General features: G+C 43.2%; 1 long non-coding RNA gene across 1 annotated transcript; it reads right to left on the bottom strand.

The window, feature by feature from the left end:
* Positions 1 to 1874: 1874 nt before the first annotated feature.
* LOC309444498 lies at positions 1875 to 14313 on the bottom strand. Its single transcript, XR_014185057.1, has 3 exons — positions 14255 to 14313; positions 4103 to 4204; positions 1875 to 1986 (listed from the first exon to the last, which is right to left on the bottom strand). It is a non-coding gene; the product is annotated as an uncharacterized lncRNA (long non-coding RNA).
* Between the last annotated feature and the right edge of the window lie 679 nt (positions 14314 to 14992).

The following is a 14992-nucleotide window of genomic DNA, read 5'->3' as shown; positions in this document are numbered from 1 at the left end:
ACAGAATGACAATCCCAGAAGTTTGTATTGTGCCACAGAGACAAGAGGGGTTCTCCCTGGGGCTGGAGGGGAGACCGTGCCTCTAGCAAGACTCCTCCAGTGGATTATGACACAAGTGTCGTGAAATGAAAGCCCAGAATCAGATCTCAACAGCACTGCAAACACCATCAATGTTTAAGAAGTACGGCAGTAGAGATAGTTATATTGAAAGTCAGAGAGGGGAAAAAAAAAAATAAAAAGGCAACCTCTTGGTTTTCATCCAAATGCAAATAGAAAGCCAACGCAGCTGCTGAAGAACTGGTTCCTGCCAGCTCCACCTGAGAAACAGAGCTTTTTGCACAGTAGTAGTTAAAGCCTCCATATGGCTTTGAGGTACAGCCCCTAAGCAATTCAGTTTGACCTGCACACCCCAGGGCATGGGAGAAGTTTCCCACCCCTGATCACAGATGTGGGCTGGGGGAGTTGTTCTGGGCACTAATCCCTCCGGGGTAACATGAAGCGGAGCAACCTCCCTAAGTTCACGTCCTTTCAGTTGCGTCTCACTATGTTACGGTGAGTTTTCCTTTTTATTTCAATCCTCTTATACTTCAAGCAGCTCATTCCTAACTCGTGCTAGCGATGGCCATTCTCCACTTTCATTCTCCCCCACTGAGGCCCTTCCTACCCCACACAGGAATGAAGCAGCACCCCAGCTGGTGCCCACACTGTAGCAGGCATGATAATGTCAACCAGATATAGGGCCACATCCTCAACCGATGCAAATTATCCCGACTTCACTTACTTCAGTGGAGCTCTTGGTGTTTTCTATCAGATAAGGATGTGGACTTTAGCATTAATAGTGTGCAGAGCAAAAACCCCACCATTTCAAGCTTCATTATGAAACAAGTGCTACATTAGCACTGAGCATGGAAAATCTCAGAATTTCCCTTTAATGATCTTGAAGATTATGTTCAGCAGGAAAGAAGAAGTGGAAAATCTGTCATAAATATCACTGAATATTTTTTAATAGCTAAAAGCTAAGCTTTCTTTAACACTCCTGCCTGAAAAAAACTAGAGACTATTCATTAACTAGGAAGCAAGGAGTTGGCTTGTCATTATACTATGCCTGGGAGACAGAACACAATGGAAAGACAAAGTTCTCAGGCCTGGAGACAGCATAGGCTAGGGAAAAAGAGTAGATGGGCAAGCCATATTAAAATATAGTATGTATAAATATGGAAATTACTCTGAAAAAACTCAGGATACACTCATTAAATATTGGCTGTTTCAGCCTGTTCTTGTCTCATCCTTGGCAAGCCTTTTAGTCACCACACATCACCTGATGGCAGCAGGAAATACCTGTGATGGGGACTTGCTTTTCAGTATCTCCAGTGACAGCTGGAGACAGCTTACATGAGTGGGGTCTGCAGTGGCCTCCCCTACTCCGTGGTCATGTGCAGAAGGTGCCCAGAACACCATCGTTCTGAGAAGCCATCAGAGCACTACTGGCTAAAATGACTGTTATGACTAACTCTACAATGACAGAAAATGTTCCTCAAATCAACTTTAAGCCCATTTTCCAAGCCCTGGCCTATGCTCATGCAGTGACCTGGTCTGCTCCAGTACATGTGCATCTCCCAAGAACACCCACCCATGGTTGGCTTTGGCTTGAAGAAAGAACCTCTAACACTGTCCTGACCTCAGAGCAAGAGCTGGAATCCCAGTTCCTCTCCAAGCAGCTGTGGAGGTGGACGAGGCTGAAGCTTTGGCCACTGTCTCAGCAAGATCTTATGAGTCTAATCCATACTGACACCAAATCCCGAGAAGTGTCCACATAATGAGAAAAATTCTTGACAGGACATGAATAATTAGTCAAGAGGTTGTAGTTTTGATAGTGTTTCTATGAGGAGATCAACTTACTTCCTCAGATGCAAAGGTTGTGTGGGACAAAAGCATCTTCTCTTTTTCACCAGAGCTGGAAGTCTGCTATGAGTTAAACATTATTTGCTAAAAAGAAACAAACAAAAAATACTGTGAATACATGTCTTCTATGGGAAAGAAATTAACACAATATGTAGCGCTGCATTACACTGAAGTTTTTAACAGAAGGAATACCCTGGAAAACTTTGTTTGAAGAAGGGAACCAGCAATTATCGCAGCCTTTATAAAAATTATCAGTTTGCTTTGGTTGCATTGGGTGATGGTTAGAGGAGTTTTATATTTGGCTAAGTTTCATAATTTCAATTGCACTTGTCTACAAAAAAATCTTCATATCTCTATTTCACCAAAATGATAACTACCATCTATCTCTACCTTGCAGAAATCTTTGAGTATGGGGAAAACAGCTTTTTTTGATTATTATTATTATTATTATTTCTTTCCCTTATAGCCTGTTAATGACAATTTTGTTCTCTTTTTGGAAAGAAACTTTTGCCAAACAAAAACACCAACAACAAAACCTCTGTGAGAATTAAATGAATGAATATGCAAACTACATAACCCCAAACAGCCAAATAGGAAGAATAACAATAGAATTGTAATTAAAACATTATCATGCACTTTCTGGACTTATTGCATGATCCCCTTCCCCTCTCCCTTCTCAACCAGTCTTTCATTTAGAGCTGAAGACAGAAACAGAACTCCCTTCGTCTCAGCTGCTCACCAGTGAGGCCTAAGACCTATAAAGCAAGTAAGTTCTCTCTGTGTGTGGCTCATGAGCTCCTGTGTTTGTGTTTACTGAAGGCTGCTTCCCACACAGCCATTAAAATGCATTTTTGAGTACCAAAGATTCAGGTCTTGAGAAACTGTTTTACTCGCTTATCACCAAGTAATGTGCCAAGTTGAAAAAACTGTCTTCAGAGATCTGCTAATCAGCCTTTCCTACTACGGTCTACTGTATTGTCTACATTGGAGACAGGAAATATTAAAATTGCACAACTCATCTCACAGGGTGTTTTTCAAATTATACAGAGCACAATAGAATCCCTTTTCTTGCTGTTGAAATTCCACCTTCTTTCAGGTGGAAATACAGGAGATATAGATGCGTGGAACGTAACACTGTGCAGCAAAGAGGGGAGGAGAAATACACGTCAAATATAGCTGGGCAAACCTTTAAGCTTACAGAAAAATGAAAAGGTCATTGGATCCTTGCAGTCTAATTTGATATCATCACTGCACACAAAATCAAACATATCCGTGTGTAAACCACAGCTGGCCAGCTGCGTACAAACAGTGACAAGGTCAGCATGCGAGTTACTGAGGCTCACACACGTATTTTGATATATTTGCAGGACAGAAAGGGGCATCTCATACCCCTATGAAGAGAACAAGCATATACATGCATGCCTAGGTCTAAAAGACAATCCTTCCTGCAAACTGCAGAATACAGCCCCAGAGAGGTGAAAGGCAGCGTCAGCCTGGCTGGGTGCTGACCAGATATCCAGCACATCTGGGAATTTCTCACTTGGTGTTTAGAACCCAAAATGTCTGCCTCTGTAAAGCAGGGAGTGACAGGGTTTCACTGTAGTTTGGTTTTATAATGAAATTATTTCCATTTATTAAATATATGTCGATTCTTTAGAATGGCAAAAATTCACAAAGATAGTAAATCTGAACAGAACTTTTCAAAGTGATGCAGTTCCCAGAAATTAGTGGCAAAACTCGAAGTGGTTTTGGTGAGATAAGAAGCCCACACTGAAGATGTGTTTTCAAAGGTTTTAAAAATCTTACCTCAAGAAACTTTCAACTCTGGAATCAAATAGAAAAACTTTTCCAAAAGCCTGTCCTGAAGCCCTTGTCCATTTATAATTAGACAGGCAGAATATTTATCTCACACTTCCATGGCCTTTTCAGAGGAGAAGAGAACCTCCCACATTTCATCTGATAACCAGGAGCAGAGGCTGCTGCCAGCAGAGCAGGCGGGGAGGGGGGGCACGTCCATATCCCCAACTTCAGTGGGAGCTCAGCACCCCCTTCCCTCCCATCCAGAACTCTGTACAGTGCAATATCAGCCTTTTTACAAGCAATGGGAAAATACAGTGTATCGTGTTAACTTCCCTCCTTCTTTAAGATATACTGTACAGGTCATAACTTATCCTTTTTAATAAAAAAGAAATAAATTTACCTCTTGAGTGTCATTTCTGACCACTGCTGCCCCTTTGCTAAAGCCACAGGGCTTCACAGTAGACAGCCTGATGGAATTCCAGTTCACAGCTTAATTTTCCTCCTGATAAAAGAGACAAAAAGTTCCTTTCAGTAAAAATAAAATTTAATACGGTCTGCAAATTTGATATATTGCAACCTCCGACCTCAGCTTAATCGTTCACAAAGGGCTAACGGTACCGCTGGCAAGTAAATGACTTCTACAGAGTGTTGCAACTCTGATAGCTCAAGAGAAGGGGACCAGCAGTCTGACAGATAATCAAAATTTTTAATGTGAACCATAGTGAGAGAGGTTATTCAGATCACACCCAGACTGTAGGAGCCTTCCACAGCTGCCACAGTAGCTCCTTAGGATGAGAAATGCTTAAACATCATCCTCACTCAACTTTGTTAAGTGTTGCTGCTGTTAGTTACCAACCAACGCAGAGCCTGACACTTTACAGCAATGCTCTGCGATCTACAGAGACAGGAACATGGGACTTAAATTTCTTTGAGGCCAAACTCAAGCCTAGTTCTGTGGTCCCAAAGAGCTTTTCTTAGAGTTTGACAAGGAACCGAGGGAAAGAGCATGAAGACAAAAAGAAGAGTAATGCAAAAACATCCTCCCCTGGCCCTTGACGGAGGTGGAGGTTTAGAGGCAGAGAGCAGGATTTGGTGAGGTGACTGGAGCTGCCGCTACTTCCAGAAGTTTGCAAAGGGCTGGGCAGTGCGAAGGGAGGCAAGGGGGGAAAAGTGGTGTTTGTCCTGGCTGCTTTGATTTGAGAAGTTAGGGAAGGATCAAATTTGTTGCATTATGACACATACTCCACCTTAAAGTCTGGAGAGTGCCAGAACTGAACACTCTGCACACTCCAGGTAGACATAAGAATACTTAATTTATGCTTCTTGGTTAAAGTTATACAACTCAACATCAGATCTCTTTTCCTACTGAAACTCATACATTGTTGTGATGAGCTGACCTTGGCCAGGTGCCCACCCAGCTGCTCGCTCATTCTCCCTCCTCAACAACACAGGAGGAGAAAATAAGATGGAAAAGCTCATGGGTTACAATAAAGACAGGAAGATCACTTACTGATTATTGTCACAGACAAAACAGGCTGGACTTAGGGAAAATTAATGTAATTGATTGCCAATTAAAATAGATTTGGACAATGAGAAACAAATACTAAAACACCTTCCCCTATGCCACCCCTTTTTCCCAGGTTCAATTTCACTCCTTCATTCCCAGCTCCTCTATCTCACCCAAGCGATGCAGAGGGAATGGGGAGCAGGGGGTGGCAGCCAGCCCATAACAGCTCCTCTCTGTCACTCCTTCCTCCACACATGTCCCTTGCTCCAGTGTGGATCCTTCCATGGGCTGCAGTACTTCAGGACAAGTCTGCTCCTGTGTGGGTTCTCCACAGAGGCTACAGCTCATGCCAGGAGAACCTGCTCCTTTGTTGGACCTGCATGGGCTGCATTTCCTTCAGGGAACATTCACCTGCTCCATCATGGCATCCTCCATGGGCTGCACTGTGGACATTTGCTCTGACATAGTCCTCCATGGGCTGCAGAGAAACACCTGCTCTATCACCTGGAGCACCTAGTCCTTTTCCTTCATCACTGGTGCTTCCAGAGCTGTATCTCACACTTTTTTCCTCACTGTGCAGCATAGTGCTCTTTCTTAAACACATTTTCACAGAGATGCCACCAGCTTTGCTGATGGTCTCAGCTGCTCCCTATGGCGGGTCCGTTGTGGAGACAGTTCCTGCTGTGTCTGGCATGGGACAGCCCCTGGTGTCTTCTAACAGAGGCCACCCCCGCAAGCAGCCCCTGGCCACAGCCACCCAGCACAGCCGAGCAGTTCGTGGGTGATTTACCCAGCTGACTCTCCTCCTCACGTGCCATCCTGCCAAAGTCAGCAGAGACCTGCAACACTGAGGGCTGGGCTGGGCAGAAAATGAGCCCGTGGAGTTTAAGGGACCATATTGACAATATTACCAAACAAGTCCTTATGTCCTCCTTGTATTGGAAACACACAAACCAAGTTACTTCGTGGCCAGGAAGACAGCATGACCCGTAAGCTGGTTTAGCTCATTGTCTTTATTATACCAGATGAAAGCAGGGAAATCACATGGCTGTCCCAGCAGTTCATTCAGTGGCTAAAGGTGAGATAGGTCAGGGGCTTACACAGGTGAGTGGATGCTCACCTGGATAGTCTAAAACAAACTAAACCCAACACCATTCTTGTTCCTCCAGGACGTCAAGAAGTCAGCGGCAAAAAAAAGTGTTTCTTTTTTCACTGTTAATCTGGGTAGGATTTTGGAGCTGTATAACATCACAAAAAGGACATACCTATTAAAAACACAGCAGCAGTGTGCATGTGTGTCTATAAAGGGAGAGCACTTGCTGAAGTGCTGAACTGTGCATACATTTACACCTGACGAAGCACAGGTCATTAGCAGATGTACCTATACAGATAGTGCTGACCACAGTTTCCTCCTTCCTCTCCCTATTCATTGTGGGATGGGCGACATCCCAGAGCTCCCACAAGACCACTGACAACTACATTTGTTCTGGTGACTGTCGCACACCCACAGAGTCTGCTCTGCAGTGGGTGCCACTCACAGGCTAAGGCTCACAGCACAAAAGAACCCAAACTACATTCTACTAGAAAAAGGAATTATAAAACCCACGTGCCAGGTGGGAGGGCAAATACCTGATGCCTCCTCCCTCGAATGTGACAGAGGACAGTGATGTCTGTGCCCCTTGCCCAAGACAGGGAAGGATCCAGCCTCTGTTGATCAGCTGGGTGATCACAACACCCAAGGAGCGGCACCACCACCCCAGGCACCAACTCTGCTACGCACCATTAACCACCACGTTGTTTGGCTGCTTGACAGGCAAAAAGGGTGGTGAAAACTACACCTGTCTTCATGTGGGTGAAAGACAGCTGAGCTACCTACATCTGCAAGCCAAAGGGAAGGAATGGGTTTAGAAGAGAGGGTGTCTCTGGCTAAACACAGCCAAAATCCACAGCCTCTTCCTAAACTAGGGATACTGATCCATCCAGCAGCCACTATTCATATTGGTTGTCTCAGTGTCACCGGAAAGCAACTACCAAAGTCTTCAGAAGTTCGTATTTCATTTTTAAAGCTGAGGCTATTTTAGCTAATGCCCCCAAGGCAACCGGCTGGTCAAATGTCAGAGTTTATATTGCTGAATGAAATCTCAATGTTTATGAGATCTCTGCAGTTTGGAAACCACATTAGAATCCTTTTGAGCTTCTCAGATTATACTGTGTTGTTGATATCTTCTTTTTTCCCCTCTGTTTGGAACATAACCTCAATCTCCTCATATTCCTATGAACCATTGAAAATATCTCTCTGTCATGTTTGAATATGAGTTTCATTGTTGTGGGATTTTGCTCCGCTAACTCACTTATTAAAAAAAATAATATTTTCATTGATGTTGTTTCTGTATGCTTTGTAGTCTAATATCTTGCAAATTGGTAATTTATTTACTTTTTCTTTAGCAAAACATTGTTTGGATTTTGGTCTCTTGTGACTAATGCCAAGCTTCAAACTTCACTTTAACTCTTTGACCCCAGGATTCCCCTTCCTTTTTATCTCTCTGAGCTTCTTGGTTTGTTCTTTATTTTCCCTGGTCACTGCACGACTGACACCAGGGCTTGGCTCCTTCGTCTTGGCACAAGGACAGTGCAAGTGTTACCTGTTGCTGCAGATTAGCTCTGACAACTGGCTTCATATGCACCCTGCCCATGTTCACGGGCTGCTGCTGCACCCACTGCATGTTAGTGACCCAATGATCGTGTCACTGGATGGAAGGTATTTGAAGCCTTACATATCAAATTGTGGCTTGCAGGCATTTCTTGATCTGCAGACTTCAAAAACAAAACAAAACACCACCCTACCATATTAGAACACTTGCTGCTCTGCCAGACCCGAGTCATTAAATCTTTTTGTGATTTTTCCCAGCAGTGGGTTTGTACTCATGTTTTTAATGCCTCCTCTAGCTTGACATCTCCATATTTCTCAGTGTCCAGCTCATGACACCTACAAGCTAGTACCTAATTTCATGCACTGTTAACCCTACTGAACTTGTTCGTTCAAAGAGCTTGAGATGGACAACACAACTATGGAAATGTGTTTTTTGAAGTTGGGTCTTCACAGAGGACTTTTACATGGCTGCAGAAGCTGGACTGCTACAGTGTATGGAAGAACAGCACTGATGATGGTGATGGTCAGAAACGTGAATGTTCCTACTGCAGAGACTTTTCCTACCAAAGCTTTTAACTTACATGCCCAACACTTTATTTTGTTAATATATAAAGGCCACCACTAAAGCAAGCTGTGTTGAACTCTCTCCTTTACAAGACTGAATCTAAATAATACACCATCTAATGAAAAGCTGCCTCTTCAAACACAGAGAGCATCCTCTTTCTTGTTTCCCCAGAAGACAGCGGTTCAGCCTCCCTTTCTCCCCCCTTGTTCCCCTCCCTGCACATGGCTGTGCCCTGCAGTGACACCCACCTGCAGCTCCCACCAGAGCTCCACTGCTGCTCTTCCACCTGTCTGAAACAGGACAAAGTAAAAGGAGTGGTTTAGTTGCAAGAGAGAGAAGTAAGGTTCACAGTATACATTTTCCTTCTATAGTTAAGGTTTAACTTTTTTAGCTTTGTTCTCCTCGTATTTGTGCTATATCCCCTCCATCCTCAGGAAAGCAATGGGTGCCACATGCTGAAAAGACAGCACTGAGCTAAGCCCAGAAGTTAAATTTTCATATTACTGTTCATATAATGAACATCTGCATTTTTCCCATTTATTTGTCTATGCAAGTTCTTCCATTTCCTTCTGGTGTTTTTTTTTAATATTACTGGCTGATACCCTAGTAGGAAAAGTATTTCAGTGCCATCCCATCTCTAAGTTCAAATTAAAAAAAAAAAGAAACTCTGTAAGGTTGATCACACACTTGTTATTAAGTCAAAGCCGGATTCAAGTGTTTGTGTGAGGTAGAATTATCTCATTCTTTTTGTCTGTGTCTTTCTGTGATCTACCAGTCAAGTATGTGATTGGATTTCAGCTCAACAAAACCTTAAATTACACACCTATTGTGCCTGAGCTAAGCCTAGTTTCACAGCACTGGAGAAGGCTCCTCACTGCTCTTTTGGCACTGTTCGATCTGGCTTCTGCTATCATCCGTAGGTTGATGAATGAGTAATAGGATTAGAAAGTCTCATCTCTGAAATGCTGTAATTGTCACATTTGGTGAACTGACAAAAGGCCTGGGTGATGGAGAGGTGCTCCGTAACGTAAAGTCATACGTTCAACCTGCCCTCACCAGCCAACTCTAAGAGAATGGGAGGAATAAAAAGAATCCCTCCAGCTCTCCAATCGCTCAACATGCACAGATATCTGCACACTCTAAATTAACTTTTTATGCATGAGTTTGTTGGAAGGCAGAGTGCTCTGCCTCTTAAAGGATCTTATCTCGTTGCGATGAAGATGATATACTTGTTGATTCTTTGGTTAGTACAGGAGATTAAAAAGCCTAGGAGGGCTGCGAGCAGGGAGGACTTTTCTGTCCTCTGCATGAATCTTAAATTCAAAAGAGCAGGGGAGAGATTTTTTTCCCCTGGGGCAATCAGAAGAGCACAGCTCAAGCCAGGACTCACCAGCTGAGGACTGGAGCCTCCACGTTCCTACAAGCAGCCATGCAGGATGGTCTGTGGCACAGTGGTTCTGACACAGAAATTCCACACTCTTTGTAGGCCCACCTGTATTGGCCAAGGTGCATCTGAAAATGGACAAAGTTTTCTGTGGCTCCTATTCCAAGTCTTATTTCAAAAGGGCAGATTTACAAGCCAAACTTGGGGAGATGTGTTAGTAAGGTACACTGGGAACCCACCTGAATGTGAACAGTGTTGAAAAGCCTACCAACAGAAAACAAGCAGAACAGACAATGAAAACCTCTATAATTTTTTCTTTCTCCTATTTACTGTTTTAATTTCCACTGTTTACAAGTAGCTGCAACATCCCTGTTTTTAAACAGAAGGATGGAAAATGAAAAGGTATATAGGGGTAGTTCTCTATACTAATGTACCATCAGCACTGGCTTCTCCCAAGAAATGGCTTCATGCAGCACATACAAATTAACACATAACTTTATTCCTGCTTACCTTTTATTAGAAAAGAATATCAAAAGTCAACATCACTTTTACTGAAAGAATGTGTCCCCAAATGTTCTACAGATGCAGCACGTGAGGTCAACATTCACCATCCCCTTCCTCTGTCAGTGTGAGTTTCATTTTAATTATGAGTGCATGTTTTGCACATTGTAAAACTACCCCTGGCTCTGACCACCATAAGAAAAGGAACATTTAGCTCAGGAAACAGTAGCTGACCCTGTCTGCTCTTTTTCTTCCTTGGCATCAGCTTAGACTATTAACACCTTATGTGTGTTGCCTGCGTGTCCCACATATGTGTGCTCTGCATCCATTTCATGCAATACCTGTCGTAAGTGCATACTAAAAGCTTCCTACTGGGAATTCTCGGCTTTGTTTGACTCCTCTTCTTGGCGTCTTGCTTAGCTATTGAATTCATTTGCTTGACAGAGAAACCTTTCTAATGTACTAAAAGCTTTGTCCTTGAAAAGCTGTGACATTAGACTTAAACACATAGAGGCCTTTTTCACCTCTCAGTTCACTTCTTAATTATTCATTCCCAACAGAGGAAATCAGGAGAAACCTCAGCAGCCAATGTAAACATTTTGTAGTGGAAGGCAATTTTTTTTCTCCCCAACAGCACAGCGTGACCATGACAGTTGAGTTCATTACTAAGAATTTGCTGGTTTTGAACAAGAAAAATGGGAAATAAGAATCCTTTTTTTTTTTTCCCGGAAAGAGCAAAACACAGCCCATTTGATGTTATTTTGCACTGAGAGTCCTTCACCAAACAATTTCAGAGAAAATGTCCAAGTCTCCAATGTATGTTCCATTCACAACTTTCATTTTCTTCTGCCCCAGCCCAACTAGTACCCTGTGGCATGGGATAAGATTGCCCAGTGCCTGTTGCTTTAGAGAATTTTCACCTAATGTGGCAGCTTAAAGAATTAGTTTCCAGCAGCACAGTGTCTCCCCATGGGAGCACCTTCCCTCGTTTCAAACACACAATCCGAAGCGGCCGCCTTCTGGAGCACCAGGTTGTTAGCGGCAATAGATGCCCCGTGCAAACAATTTGCAGAACCAGGGCTACAGCCAATATTTCTCCAGCCCTGCTGTAACTTTAACTGCAACACACAACGTTGGCCTGCTCCCAGGAACCGTCGGTGGGAAGCGCATATAGCAACGGGCCACCCACTTACTGTTTTCTTAGAGAAAGTTTGCCAGGAGTGATATGTAGCTTGCACCACCTTCCTGAAACATTTCCCCACTCCCCGAGCCTGCGCAGGGCTGCCCCTGCCTACAGCTCTCATTTCAAACTGTCTCGCTCCACCTCCTGCTCCTTCCACGCAGTCCAGTCTTCTCCTCTGAATCCGTCCTTTCTCCTCATCACCTTTTCCTGGCGTCGTGCCTTTTTTTTTGTGCTGTTCCTAATGCCTGGGACAATGTCTGATTAATGTTCAGCAAACAGCCTCCTCCCCAGACCAGACCGCACCCAGGTGTGCTCTGTTTCTCTTATTTGGCTTTATTCTGACTCTTGTCTTCCTCCTTCCAAAGCAAAGCCTTCGACTTGCTTGACAGTGAACAGCGCCATTTGTTTCTTCAAAGCCACAAAACAGTGTGTAACTCACCGTGCAAGCACCCCCAGAGCTTCACACACAAGCAGTCAATGGGACAGTTTATGTATGAAATTAGGTACTACCAACCATAAACAAAAGAAAAAGTACAGCATCATCCCAGAGGTGCATTGTGCTTTAAGGTTACTTGTGTATCTTTTAATGACAATTAATAAATACCACCACATCACCTGGTGATTATTTTTCTGGAGAACTAGTGACATGACACCATTTTCCCTTCTCCAGTTCTCCTAGGAGTCACTAAGAAGTGGAAATATCCTCATAGCTGCTTTGCTAAGGAATCAATAATGCACTTGCAAAGGAGCCACTTTGATGGTCCATTGCTGTATGTTTGGTTGTTTTTTTTTTCTGTCAGCCTGTTTTCATTTTAATCTATAGGTAGGTTACCACAACAGCCAGGTTTGGTGCAAGATGCCATGTATCTGCTACCATCTTTCATAAAATGAATTTTCAGGTATCATTGTCATTAGTAAGGCAACATCCAAAATAAACTGAGAACTGAAGGACAGATTCTTTTAGTAATTGATCGTGAAAAAATATGGTGTAATTTTTAGCTCTTAGACTTCTTTATATATATTTGACCTTTTAGGGCAAAATTTAACTTTTTCTCTTTGAGGTAAGGTAAGGTAAAATGGAAAACAGTTGGGCGACTTCTCACCGTATTAAATTTAGTTTTCTCAAGACCAGCAATACTCCCAGCATTACAATGTTTCTGTATTAAAATCTAATTCTGAAAGTTTGACAAAGCACACATTTAACACAGGTCAGCAGTATATTGACAGGATGTTAATTTTAAATTGTGTCAGCATTTCCTGTCTTGAGTGTTAATGTCAATTAGCACCTTGCTGCATAACCTCCAAGTCCTCCCTTATTACGGGAAGGTAGCAAAGCACGCAGCAAAAGCACTTCTATTCAAAACACCACTCACCATCAGCCAAACAAAGAGCTGTCATAACAAAACCAGCGAGGTGAAAGTGCCTAAGCTGTGGTGGATTTGAGGTTAGAAGCTTTAGTCTTTCTCCTTATTCCCGATATTAAAAGTGTATGTGTGTCAGCTTGGAGCGAAAGGCTAATTACTTTGAGGCTCTTTGAAAAGTGTGTTACCATTCAAAAATCTCTAAGCCTGACATAAAGCCTTTGGCTTTAGATTGCAGAGTGTATAGCTCACTGTAGGTCACTCGTTAGCATCCTTAACACGCTCTGGAACGTGCAGCCTTATTCTGGGAAACAGAAGCATTTCTGCACACCTGTTTTTTTCTGTATTTCACACAGAGCATGGAAAGCCGATGATCCAGTCTCCAGCATCTCCCCGAGACCTCACTCCCAGGTGCCCAGTGAGCCAGCCTGGTGACTCTGTACATGTTTTCCTGATGCCCTGTGGAAGGACTTTTAACAAACTTGACAGAATTCTCACCCTACTCCATTATTTGACAGCAGTTCACGAAATATGTGTGTACACGAAGGTCTAGATGAATACACACCTAAGCCTGGGACCCTGTCTTGCACTTCCCTACTCTGTTAAATTCAGCAGTGTAAACACCCAGGGTGAAAAATCTGACTTAAGGAAAAACTCTGCTGTGATGTCTATGCCCTCACTGGATTTCTCAGGATACAGATGTGTTCCCAGAATGACGCACAAGTTTCAGGACATTTAGCCTGAATTCTGAATAAAGCTAGCTGATATTGCAGTCTTTCCTGAAAAATAAATTTTAATGGAAAATAGAAAGCGTTACAGTTTTTCCCATCAGCTCTAATCCCAGCCCTTGCTGGGACAAGGATTTTCATCAACAATTCAAGCCTAGTGCTGGATGTCTGGAAGCTCCTGTTGAAGCCCATGGGTGCTCGTATTTTGAACAATGGTTGCTTACTTTTAAATAAGAACTTGGCCACTTTTGTAACTTTTAATTATAATTAGCTGGTCCTTCCAAAGGAATATTTTTGAAAGTATGTTACCGTTCATCTTAAGCATTACAAGAGAGAAGCATCATACAAAATTATATACAATTAAAATAAATTATTTCTATGAAAATCAAAAGCTCAACAGGCACAGCGTTAACAATCTGCAGTGAACAACACACTATTCCACCAAAATGTTGTCATTTCATATTGAATTGTGCATGGCTTTCCACTGAGGTGAAGCAGGGTGTCCTGCAGGTATGATTGTCACCTGCTGTGTCCCAGGTGACAGCAGGGAATGGCACTCATGCCATAACCAACTCCCACAGCTCAGGCACTACCTGTGGAAATCAGTTGTTCAAAGTACAAAAAGCATCTCCATCCTCACCCTCAGCAAGCACCTTGTTTCTTGGGTTCCTACCTTTGTTTCTCCTGAGCACGGACTCCAGGTGTGGCCAGGCATCACGCAGTAAATCTCTCGCTCTTGAGATCTGGTGTAGAGATGACACAGGCATTACGCACAGACATTGCACTGGGTGCCTCTGCCAGATTCTAAACAAATTGGCCAAACAAATTAATGCCGCACACCCTAAATTGGCTGAACAAATTAATGCAACACGCCCTTTGCACAAGCGTGCCCTTGAAGGCCAAAGACCGTGCATGTTACGGCGAGATGCATTCTACTGAATAGGGTGTTTTGAACAAATCTGTTTTGAGAGAAGAGAAACAGCTTATTATAGTTTCAAGTTAGAGCAGGGCTTTCACCCGAGAGCTTTTCAGATACCAACACTCTGTGTTGACATTTAATTACTAAACTCTTAAAACAAATAATTTGTATGAGCAAATACTCCTCAATCATTTCATAATAACACAACTAGTGTTTCTTGGCAGTTAGAACAAAACCAGCAGCATGTTGAAATCGCGCACACAGTGCCTTGTTCTGACATGGGAAGAGGTGCCAGATCGAGTGGTGTGAACCCTCCAGGCTGCAAGAGCTGTTGGGATGCAGGAACTGAGGGCTCCAGTTTTGTTCCCAGGGGCTGGCAGCAGATCAGCCCCAGCAGGTTCACTCCGAGGTTGGAGTCTACTGGATTTCATTCTCCAAACAACCCTCCCTCCTTCTGCTAAAGGTCTTTTCTTGCACCAAGCCCCAAAGCTC

The sequence above is a fragment of the Streptopelia decaocto genome (assembly GCF_964273445.1).
Source record: "Streptopelia decaocto genome assembly, chromosome: 11".
Classification (NCBI taxonomy): Eukaryota; Metazoa; Chordata; class Aves; order Columbiformes; family Columbidae; genus Streptopelia; species Streptopelia decaocto.
The sequence above is the reverse complement of the archived record's forward strand: the minus strand, read 5'-3'. Positions and strand labels throughout refer to the sequence as shown.